The sequence below is a fragment of the Diadema antillarum genome, unplaced genomic scaffold, assembly GCF_040938485.1.
Source record: "Diadema antillarum isolate AM-2024a unplaced genomic scaffold, OU_Dant_1.0 seq00001044_RagTag, whole genome shotgun sequence".
Lineage (NCBI taxonomy): Eukaryota > Metazoa > Echinodermata > Echinoidea > Diadematoida > Diadematidae > Diadema > Diadema antillarum.
In genome coordinates, this window is record NW_027271875.1 from 79,416 (window position 1) to 91,773 (window position 12,358).

Below are 12,358 nucleotides of genomic sequence, written 5' to 3' on the forward strand. Positions count from 1 at the left end.
TGCATATGCTGCAAAAACACCTGTATACATGTACGTGCAGTTCAAAGATGTCATCATGGAAGAATTCTCAGAAATTCCTAGCTGGCCGCTTCTCTTTTCGAAACACATCCCAAGAGGCTTGCGTCCAGAAGTCGGAATCTCCTTGCAATGGCAAATTCCATTACTGTTTGTTTTTTTATTCTTGTGGACAACAATGCGAGGGTGATGGCTGTCTTGGAATATCTGTGAATCTCGACACTGCATGAAGAAAATACTAGCAACCTGGACACCCTCAGAAACTCAGAGGGAGAGCATTTCAACAGCGATGCAGTGAGACTAACATCATTCATTGTGTAGCCAGTGTCGAAGTCATGGAAAGTGATACCCACGCACCGCTGTGCCATTTGCTTCGCTGTCACGCATCATTCGTTTATTGAACATGGAGACAACACGAGCGCTACAAATAAAGCACGAAAAAACAAGAAAGACACCTCTAACAAAGCGGGGAATTGGATACTTCTGCCATTCTTTAGCATTCGGTGGGATTGCCAATTTGCAGATGGCTAGCCAGAAGTGTCTGACAATTGCTGTCAGACTGGTAAACGATCGAGTCAAATGATTTTTAAGTCGACTCCCCAATCTCTTCGTCTGGCCAGTGATTGGGAGAGTCAAGAAGTGCCCACTGTTCAAGAGTCTATTTCAGTATGTTTTTATACAGACATGGGCTTTTCTCTCAGATACTTCCTCACGTAAATCCTCTCTTTCTCTGTGTGGAATGATGTGGAATCAGGTAACAACCAAAGAGCGTAGCACCAAATAGCTCTTGCTGTTGATTATTTTCTGCCGTATGGACCTGCTTTCATAACTCTCACTCCAAAGTCAACTGCATCCATTCTGTTTTCCCTTGAGTCTCTGCCCATTAGTGTATTTCTGAAGAGACTTAACAAAAGTGAGACTGACTGCTCCAAGACTGAACGATCAAGAAATGAAATCATGAAAAAAGAAATGTGTGTGAATAGGGAACGGTTTACGAAATCTTGCTTCTGAAATACGCTCACCATTCACCCCATGCCCTGCTTCGTGGCGACCAAGGTTACGGTGCATGGCCGCATTATTTCGGTATGACAAAAGATCCTATCCACGCTTTTTTAAACGCAGACTTTTGTCAGTGATGTAGGTTGCGGCAGTCAGGAGACCGTGACAGCAATTCTTCAAGAATCTAACAATGACAATGAAATCCATAGATGACCCTCGGGCATCAGCCATTTTCAGAGCAGGCCAAAATGAAAAAGAAAGAAAAGAATGTAATGGTACTGACTATAGAATCCAATCTCCCACGAATGATGCTGAGAAGTTCCTATTTATCACCATAGCAACTAAGGATGCTCTCCCTTTTTGCAATTTGCAAGGTATGATAGGGACTGAGAGAATGGGGAAATATGAGGGAGGAGGGAAAAAATAGGTTAATAGAGGCAACTGGCTTCTACTTCTGTGCAGAGATGGGAGTACGAGATTTGACAGGCGGCAATTTGTGTGGAGCCTTTGACTGCCAAATTTCCTCTCAAAAAAAAAGGCAAACGAGTCCATTATGACCTTCAGATGCCATCAGCAATGACATGTACTGTGGCAAACGGGTCGCAGGAGGCACGAGCTGCAAGGGCGTCGCCTCATTTTTTATTTTTGAGCATCTCAAATGGAAGACAGAAATGATGAGGAAAAGACGAGAGATGATTGAGAGAGAGGAAGATATGTGCTAGATTCGGAATGCAGGCCTGGTAAAATCTGCTGAGATAAAATTATACGACTGCTCTTTGGGCAGAGAGAATGCCCAGGGAATGTAGGTGATCCATGTAGCGCAGTGGGAAATTAGAGCAAACTTCATTAGTCATCAGGATTTTACCAAAATGCACAAAAATTCCGTTTGCTTCCAGCATGTGATATTCCCCAGGAAGAAAGGGAATATATGCATGATATACAGAAACAAAAACTTTTCTCGAGCGACTCGGGTTTACGAGTCATCGATACAGAAAATCCCAGAGACTGATCGGGTTTGCACATGAGCGTTAAAAACCCACACATGACATTGCAATCTATGTTTATGAAAAATCATGGTAAAATCCCTGAAATGGTAGTATCTTTACTTTCTTTCATACTTGACTTCTATATGAACATAGAAAATTTTGCACAGATCATCTTCACAATGGATTTGCACGTACATATTATTGCACACAATGTACATGCAATAACTGCTTGTCGCATAATGCAAAAGTTTAGCGGTTTAACCTGTGGAGGACGAGTCCCGAGTAGACTCGGGACTAGTGTCTAAGGGAAATGCGTGTTGTTGCAAAGTCAGCCCATCCTCAATGGGTTAAAGTTCTTTTTCTGAAATTAGTCATATATCTGATTCTTCTTTTTTACTGCATTGTCTCGTAAAAATATTATTGCTTAAGTTATATGTATACATACAAATTACTTTTGCCCATCAAAGCATTGTTACCAATAAAGGCAGTGGTGTGAGATTTGCACAAGCTGTAGGTATGTGAATGAAACATACCATGTTTACAGTAAGTATACTGAGGCTATTAACCTTCACAATGACTTACCAACCAAACAAACAAACTAACTAACAAACAAAAAAGTGCACAAACCATCATATTGTGGCAAAGGAAAAACATGATGTAGACATTTTTTCATGTGAATTTCCTTCTTGTTTTCAAAAACCTGGATCCTTAATGGGTTTTATTGCCCGTGGAGTGATGGATTGTGATTACCAGAGTGGAGGGCAAAAAAGACACAATAAAAAACATACAGTCAGACAGACGGACAGACAGACAGACGGACAGAGACAGAAGCGGGCAACGTTTGGATGCCACAAGAATGATGAATGCAGGCTGTAATCACAGCTGTCGCCTCGGTAAAAAGAGATGCACCTTCTCGTTGATGACCGCAAGCGCCACAAGCAACATGTTTCATCTTTTCCCCATTTACACTCCCGTCTCCCATCCATCTCCGTCATGTGAGCTGCGAGACAAGATAATGATTGAATGTTCCTACTAGGACCAAAAAGAAACAAGAAGAAGGTGAGGAGGTAGAAAAGAATGGAGACGAGATAGCCTGGAGACTTTTTTAGAGTCAGATCTGGTTTGTCATCACATGTTCATTCCTGGAATATGGAGTATGAAATATTGAAGTGTAACCTAATTTCTTTCTCTTTTTTTTACAAAGAAAACATAATAAAAGCCTGGCAGGAGATAAACAGGTGTTTAAGCTCAGTTTTCTGATAAATGATTATACAATATTTTTCTTGGAATCTCATTTGTCAAAAATTATGCAACTCATTCCTGGAATATGGAGTAAAAAACAAGTGTAACCTAACTTGTATCCAAAAAAAAAAAAAAAATCAACGAAAGCCTGACAGGTGTTCAAGCCCAGTGTTGGCATACACATATGACAACATATTTTATATTGGAATATAATTTGTCAAATAACCCCCCCCCCCAAAAAAAAAAAGAAAAGAAAAAAAAAGAAGAAAACAAAAGAAAACAAAGCGTCATACATATGTACAACTCTGACAAGACTGCTAAGGTGTTAAGAGTCAGTGATGTGTATCATATGAGTAGATTTTTAGCATGCTTTTCGTGACTGAATGGAGCCTGTTTTTTTCCAACTCACTACAGACTTTTAGGAATTAACAAAAAGCATGTGCCATTTTTGACTTGTTATATGCAATAAAAAGGTGGACTGTACCTAAAAGAACCTTGTAGGAATTCATCACCTCTCCTATGGTCAGTCCCTTTCAATAATATAGTTCTTGCGCCCATTTTCCTACCCGACATATGGTCAAGGATCCTCGTTGCCATGTGTTGGTATACCAGTAAAGCTTAAGAACAAAAATTCAAAACCACACCCTTGCAAGCAGGTCTCTGTATTTTCTTTATACTATATATTTGACTTTGTGTGACAATGGCACACCAAATAGTAGCATGATTTTTCTTCATGATAAAAAAATTGAGGTTGTTTCATTTCTGGAGGATATGACACAAGTTTATGCATTTCTACACCCTTTTATACAACTTTGGCCAACCAAGAGTTGAAATAGGTAACACACTACCCAAGCTTCAAACCATATTGCACAAATTGAAGACAAGTGTAATATAATCTCCGGGAGGGCGGGCAATATTTGTTATGTTTCCCCTTAACACAAAACAAAAGCAAAGAAAGAAATACAACAGTTCCTTTCATCTCTTATGGTCTCAGAGGATACATGAGAGGATATATGATATGACATCATGGACCATGCCATATGCATATAAAGAAAACATATTTTATATACCAAAAAATAATTAGCATTGTCCCCAGTCCCTGGATGGAATTTCTCATGCTTGCAGTGAATGATTTGCATATATTTAGACATATATTCCATAAGCAAACATCTGGAATACAGACTACATACAGCTGGCTGGCAACCCTCAAGAGATGGGGTCCCACTCCGCCGCCTGACACCTCATCACTGACTCCCAATTTGTCACGGGGCGCGTTGTGAAGCGAATTTGCTATCGTTTTCGGCAGGCATTAATCGTTCCGAGCCAGGCTCTGGCATCACAGAGGAGAGCAAGCAATGGATCCATTCCTCATAGAGCCAATGAGATGAACAAAACCGTAATTAAAAGCATCTGGAAAGCCACTTCCTGCATATAGGTACACGCTGTCAGAGGAGAGAATCGTTGTATGCAATGAAAACTCTACAACATAATGATGTTATGCTAATGGGGTGGGGACATTTTAGGTGTGTATGCTTCCTTCACACTGTAATAGGGGAAATTACCAGTATTTGTTTGTTTGTTTGTTTGTTTGTTTTGTTTTTTTGCTTTTTACCACATTTTTTACTAAAAAATAGATATGGCAGTGACAGACAATCATAGTCACTATTTCTACTACCACCTTTGCCTTCTTTCATTGTGCTTTCTGAATAGCAAAGCTCAAAACATACCAAGAGAATGAAAAAAACAATGGCGGTAATGCATTGTACACATCCTGCCTATAGTGTAAATACACACAACATGATGTAGTATGGGGGGGGGGGGGGGAGAGATGTTTGCGGTAACACCATGTGCATGTAGTCCTTGAAAGGACTGTTAGTTGAAGAATGAAGAACCCAGAGAGATGAAGGTTAATGTAATATACATGACAGTATACATGGACATGCACCTCTACACAAGATATGTTAATACTCATATTCAACCCACACACACACACACACACACACACACACACACACATACATTCAAACAGACACACACACAGACAGACATACAGACAGACATGCAGACAGACACACCCACAGGCAGACACAAAGTTACCCCTAGTGGGATTCTCGTTACATGTGACATTTGTAAGCAATTAGAAGACCTGTTTAGCTTCCCAGCAGCGGAAGTCATGAAGCAGTGGAATTCAATCAGTTGACACGTACACTTTAATACCTCCTGTCTGTTTGCAAGTCTCAATTCCACAGTACTAATAACTGGCAAATTAGATGTGCTACGTCTGTCGAATGTGGAAAAGCGATTCGACAATCATCCCAAAACAAACATGTTTGTCTAGCCGGTGCGGGTTCATTTTGCAAACGCTGTGGGATTGATCACTTTTCCATACCAAATACAATTAGATAACAATTTAATGCAATGCAATGTACACTTTGTATTTTGTGCTCGATTCCCTCTCTTTAAATCAATTCTGCAAGAAGTGCTGAAATTGAAAAGACACATTGACAAACCACACTGGCAGTAACTTTCATCTGTAGGGAAGAACTTTGGTATTAGATAGGACAAGCACTGCTAAATGTCTCGAGTGAACATTCAAAGAGTTTCAAATTAACAAACAATTACTGTACTCATGTTTGAAATATACGTTGTGACATACATAGCAAACCTGAATTTTGTTAATAATTACTCATCCCAAAGGAAGAAGATAAATTTTGAGATCTATCACATGGCTGGTCCTATGAAATCTCACAGTGATCTTTTTGATTTTGTGGAAGAGGTAAAAGTTCACACAATATGATTCAACAAATGCAAACAAAAGGAAACCGACCAGAAATGGATATAATTTATTCCACTATTTTCCACTACACCATATAATTCACTCAAAACCCTATGCGCCTTTAGAAAAACCCTTTAAATAGGTAGATATGTGGGACAACTAATAATCCTATTTCAACTTTCAATTTAATTCACATTATACTTATAATTTCCATCTGACAGAAGGTAATACATAATACAAAGTGCATTTGTCAAATCATACTGTTAAACAATTCGAAAGAAGTAGAAGTCATAAAGTATAATACAAAATATATGAACAAATGATTACATAATGTGAAAACAATGCATGCTTGTGATGGTAAAAAAAGAAAAGGAAAATGATAATAAAGTGATGGAAAAGAGAGGTCTCCAGGAAAGCATAGCCTGCAAGACTTTAAGCTCTAAAGACGTGAATCAAACTTTTGCGATTGCATATGATATATTTCTGCTTTGATAGTCAAAATACTTTTGTTGGCTTTTTTTTTTTGGGGGGGGGGGATACTGTTACAGCAGCTCTTAGCAATTTCATGACCCATGGAATGGATACCCATCTGCAAATAGAGAAGTGGGGCATATAAAGAACAAGGGATATATATTGAGAGGCATAAAAACTATAACCCTATGTAAGTAATAGGTGAGAATGTTGCTGATGGGGGTAAAAAATGACCCAGAACTGAGGAAATTGCTCCAAAATTCTGTCCCCTAGCTCTCACGAATCTCGGCAGCCTCAACAGATGTTCAGTTTCACTTGTCGATAGATCTGTAACAGATTGAACTCTTATAAGAAAGAAAAAAAAAAAGAGCCACAGAAAGAAAGGAGATGGCGATAGAGATCAAGAGAGAGAGATAAGGTCAGAGATAGACAAAAGGAAGAAAAGATATAAGGGAGACAGAAAGATAGAAGGGGAGCAAATGTAATACAGGCCAACCTTATCTAATGGCCTGCAGGTACAGTTATACAGAACTATGGTTAATTCCAACGTGCCTGGCCACAGTTAACCACAATGTACAATATGTCATGGTGATACTGCAAGTCTCCCCTCTTTTACATGGATACGCAAAACCAAAAAAAAAATGCAAAATGCCTTCTCTGTCATCAATCCTTTTTTATATCCACATTCCATGTATATATTTCTCACTTTTCCTGCTATTTCAGAAGTTCCTACATTCTTTTTTCCAAACTGGAGAGCTAAATCAGGATTTTTTTTTTCACAAATAAATTCAGAAAAGTTCAGTGTGTACTTTCTACGGATACAATTGTAGGGAATGATAAAAAAAGACATAATTTTGTCCATCTGTGACAGCAAATTTTCTCTATTAGCCAACATTCCGTCATTTGGCCCTGTTCAACATCACAGACATGGGCTATGTTGCAAAATGTACATCTTGAAAACATGGGATTATCTTTTTTTTTAATTCAGTACAACAAACACTGCACATCTTATAAGACTATATATATTGTCTGTAATATAGAGAAAGGATAATACATGGCAATCTGCATCTACACTGTGTATGATCTTACAAATTGGAGTACTACATGTGCAGCAGCATTTACCATATTCAATAATGGTGGAAAACTCTGAGAAATGCTGGACAAATTTGCAGGAGAATTCAATTCAAACGTTGACATTTCGCCCACTCTTCAACAAATTGGAAATCCACCTCCCTAACCGCCCTTCCCCTTCCCCAAATATTATTTCCACCTCTTCCAAAATAGCTTTTCCAAAGAAAAATGTACCCATTGCGACTGATATGACTCAAAATACAAAATCATTCTTATTTCTCATGTTCATATCACTTCTACAAGTACACACTCTGTAAACTTGAAAGAATTTATAAGATATTGCCATGGGGAGGGATTGTTTCTTCTTTTTTTTTTGCTGAAAGATATTGCTGGTTATGAATACATAAAAACCAAAAGTATGTCATGACGAAGCACATAGCATTGAATCTGACGTTATAGAAATTGCAATATGATTTCTGAAACTGGGACATTTTGTTGCTGTTGCAATAAAGATATATGTCTCAACTCTTTCATCTTATTGCAATATCCAGCAATGGAAAGATATTCTGCCAAACAAATTTATTTATCAACCCTTCTGGGATCACCATTTCAAATGCCACTGACTTTGTATACAAGCATATGTCGACAAGAGTGACAGAGTTAAAAGAGAATGCACAGCCTCTCTTGCAATATCGCCTGTCATTTCCATGGTATTCCATCAGCAGAAAACAGCAAAATACGCACACACACACACGCACACACACATACACACACAAACAATCAAACAAACAAAAACACACAAACAGAAAGATATGACCTCTGGAGCACTAACTGACTGGTAAAGTTTAAAAAAAAAAAAAAAATTATATATCTGGTAACAAATTTTCTCCACTTAAACCTCTACTTACCAGACCTTAGTGTACCCTGTATTATTCCGATGGGAAATTACAATATATTGGACGCAACAGGTTAAGGCAGAGATTTTACAAAGGTCATTGTACAGTACTGTAGATACATATTACCTTAGTGTTTAAATTGTGACTTTTCAGTGAGGTAATTATAATTACCACAATGCTTGTGTCATCAAGAATCCAGATAATTTCTGTAAAAACAATTTCCTCATACATGTAAAGGAATAAAGTGATGTAATATATCCAACTGTACTTATTAATACCATACGGAATGCACAAATATCTTCTTATCTTGGCTATCATAACCTGTGTCAACTTCCGTGAATAACTCTGCTTACATTGCACTATTTGAGCGCTTAATATGATTTCATAAAATGGTTCAAGAGTAATTCTTTGGTAAGTGCTTCCAATATTGACCTTAAGCCATATGACCTTTGACCCCAATCTGGGTAGATCATCTAAACTTAAGATGCTTATAGCATACTAGTAAGTCATATGACTACCTGTCATCCTAAGTTGTCATGGTAACAATACAATAATACAAGAAGTGAACAACAGCCTAAGGATGATAGAATGACAACTGAAAAGAAAGGGAAAAAAAAAAACCTTTGTCATAAAAAAAACCAAATTCACACTCAAAACATTTTTTATTTTTGTCTCAGCCACAATCACACTACTGGATGATATTACATTCACATCCTCCACTTCTTGTCATATCACAGAAACATACATGGTTGATGATATTCTTAACCACATTTGTAATCAAATTCAAAGAGCCCAGCGTTTTCCTGAGGTTCCTTTTCTCCCTCTCTTCTTTTTTTCTTCTCAAAATTGTGTTTGTCTGTAACAAGTTGAATCCTATTAAGAGGTGTACAAACAAAGGCTCCATCCATTAACTCATTTTAGCTACAGTGTACATCGGTGGAGTAAAACGACGCTTTTCTCCACTCTCTCCTCTCTCACTCTTTTTCTCGCGTAGGATGAGATTGAATTTGCTTTGGGATATGGAATTATAAACTCCCAGGGGAAGTAAGTGAGAAAAACAATTAGAGCCTTTGGACTTGAACACACTGTCTCTCTTACCATTTATCCCCCCCCCCCCAAAAAAAAAAAAAAATGCTGTTTCTCATCAGGAAAAAGAATTTCTCACCGACTATCTGTATAACATGATCCCTTGCCTAACAAGAAGGCATACTTGTGTGTGTGTTTGTGTGTGCTTACGTGTGTTTAAGTATTGATCTACATATAGGGGTGATCAGATCTGTAGGATAGAGTGACAGTTATTTTTTTTCTCACTCTCTCATTTTTTTTTTCCAATGATGACGGTATATTGCTGGAAAGAAGAAGAAGAAGAAGAAGAAGAAGAAGAAGAAGAAGAAAGAAGATGAAAGAAGAGGATGATGATTGTGATGATGATGATGATGATGATGATGATGAAGATGATGATAATGATGATGACTGAGATGATGATGATGATGATGATGATTGAGATGATGATGATGGTGATGATGAAGAAATGGTCAAAGGGTGGTCTTACAAACTGAGATGGGTGGATAATCACATTCACACACTAACCCCCCCCCCCCACACACACACACACACATACACACACACGTACTGACACAACGATGCATATATAAAACATGCAGGCTAGATAATATTGATCACAAGTCTTTACCAGTATTATTTCACCTTGACAAAATTTCAGTGTGATAACTATAATTTGCAATTTATAAAATTGGTTTTCAAAGGCAATTTTTACATGAAACATCAGCCCATCACACTTGTTTGATCATCACCACCATTCCATTCTACATCAAGTTAATAGAATATCTACAGACAACACAATCGGACAAATGGAAGAATAGAAAGACAAAGAAAAAAGTTCAGTATTAAAAAAGGAGAGAGAGAGAGTGCGACTAAAGAAGCATGGCATTATTTACGACATATATCTTGTAACAAAGTCAATCAACTTTTTTTCTGAAGTAGCAGGAAGTTTGCAATGATTGGAGTATTTATAGATATAAACAACTGGAAGAAGTACAAAGAGAAGACAGAGAGAGAGATGGAATAAATATAGAACAATTGATACGGAACAGGGAGAAGAAACACGGATGTACATGTACTTGAGCAAGGAATCCATACTTTTACTTGATGATGCCCGTAAAATTTGTTCAATATCGAACATATTCCTAATCTAAAGGAGCTTCAAAATGTCAACAACCTTACACTTACAAGGACAAATCTATGATTGATGGGATGCCATATCCAATAATACAAATTGATTGGTTTCATTTCCATTTGCTGATTCCTGACAAATAAAAAAAAATCAATACATTTTCAAAAAAAATATTAAGGTGTATGTTTTATTTTATCTCCTAAAATGACAGGAAACACACAAAGTTAATTATGAGAATTTTTGTGGATGGGGGGGGGGGAGGAAGTTCTTTCAAGGATATCATTTGAAGTGTTTACATTTTCTGTCAGTTTTATTTATCAACATCAACAGTTGCTTTTCAGTTTGTAAAAAAGTAGGGACAGTACCTTCTGCAACCACATGTACAATCAAGGGTTGTTTACAAACTATTTCTAGGCCAAAGGCACTAATGCATTCAAACCATTGATTCTGTCTACAGAAGCCATTTCAACAAGATTCCTTCCTGTTTTTCTTTCTTGTTTTCTTTCCTTTTCTTTTTTCTTGCATGCATGCTGTTTCAGGGAAACTCGAGCTCCTGATGGACATGCGACATATTTTGGTCAACGTTTCTTTAGGGGACATTCATGGAAATTTTGAAGGCAACCATTTCTTGGGGGATATCCATGGAAATTTTGAAGGGACATCCCCTTGTCTCGCAACTTCATAACAATGTGTCAATCTGATTTTTAAATGCTTCCCTCTCTTTCTCTCTCCAGCTCCTTTCCCGTTTTCTCCCTATATCTTTTGTAATGACAACTAGACCTACTAGAAATTCCCAAATCACTACCAAAATTTAATCATCTGTTTCTTGTGTCATTATCAAATTTTCCCGTAAATTTCATCCAAATCCGTTCAAAAGTTTTTGAGTTATTTTGAAACAGACAAACAAACGCTGATGATCACTTTACCTCCTTCTTCCTTGGCGGAGCTAACTAAGCTGACTCCCATTATTACACAGTCCTCGGGATCATCCATTTTCTTCCATTACAGCTGAACAGTAAAGTATATGAATATAAAAAGATGATGATTTGGGAACCTGAATTTTGAGTGTGATTGTATTGAGAATTTCGTTATGACCGTGTCCATTATAACAAAAGTGCACTGCATCTCTCTTTTCTCTCTTAATCCATAAAGAACCAGCTGATTTGGCAATAATGCCCGTTTCCAATAGACATCAGCCTGAGTAAACTCTGGACTAGCCTTCAGTGGGTTAAGTGCTTGTTATAAAACGGGCTTTAGAATCTCTGCAATCTGATTGGTCAATTATCATGCATTGATTTTTACTGATCCACACTGAAACACGCGTCCGGCAAAATCCGAACACATGGCCATGCGTCCGGTAAAATCCAAATGCATGGATCAGGTCTTGTATGCAGTGTTGTAGGTGTACCGGATGTATGATGGGGAAAATGGTTGTATTTCATGAATTTACGGGCCCATTTTATAGCACAAATGATGCACAGGCCTATTTCGTGGATCAGTGAGAATTGGATGCTCTCGTTTAACTTTGGAACAATCTAAAACCTCTCGCTACGGTCGTGGGTTTAAACAGTTCCAAAGTTTTTACTCGCGCATCCGATTCTCACCGATCCACTCTGTCCCGTGCATCATTTGTATAATATCTCTTTGGGATCGACACTCAAGCTTCACAGCAACATTTGAATTTTCTCTTCCAACAAGGGGAGAAATA

The 12,358-nt window shown here is 37.8% G+C and overlaps 1 protein-coding gene across 1 annotated transcript in view; it reads right to left on the reverse strand.

Moving 5' to 3' along the window:
• Window positions 1-12,358, reverse strand: part of LOC139743064 (uncharacterized) — a gene marked incomplete at its 3' end in the record, with an annotated part of 121,738 nt that overhangs the window by 65,389 nt on the left and 43,991 nt on the right. The window lies entirely within an intron of this gene.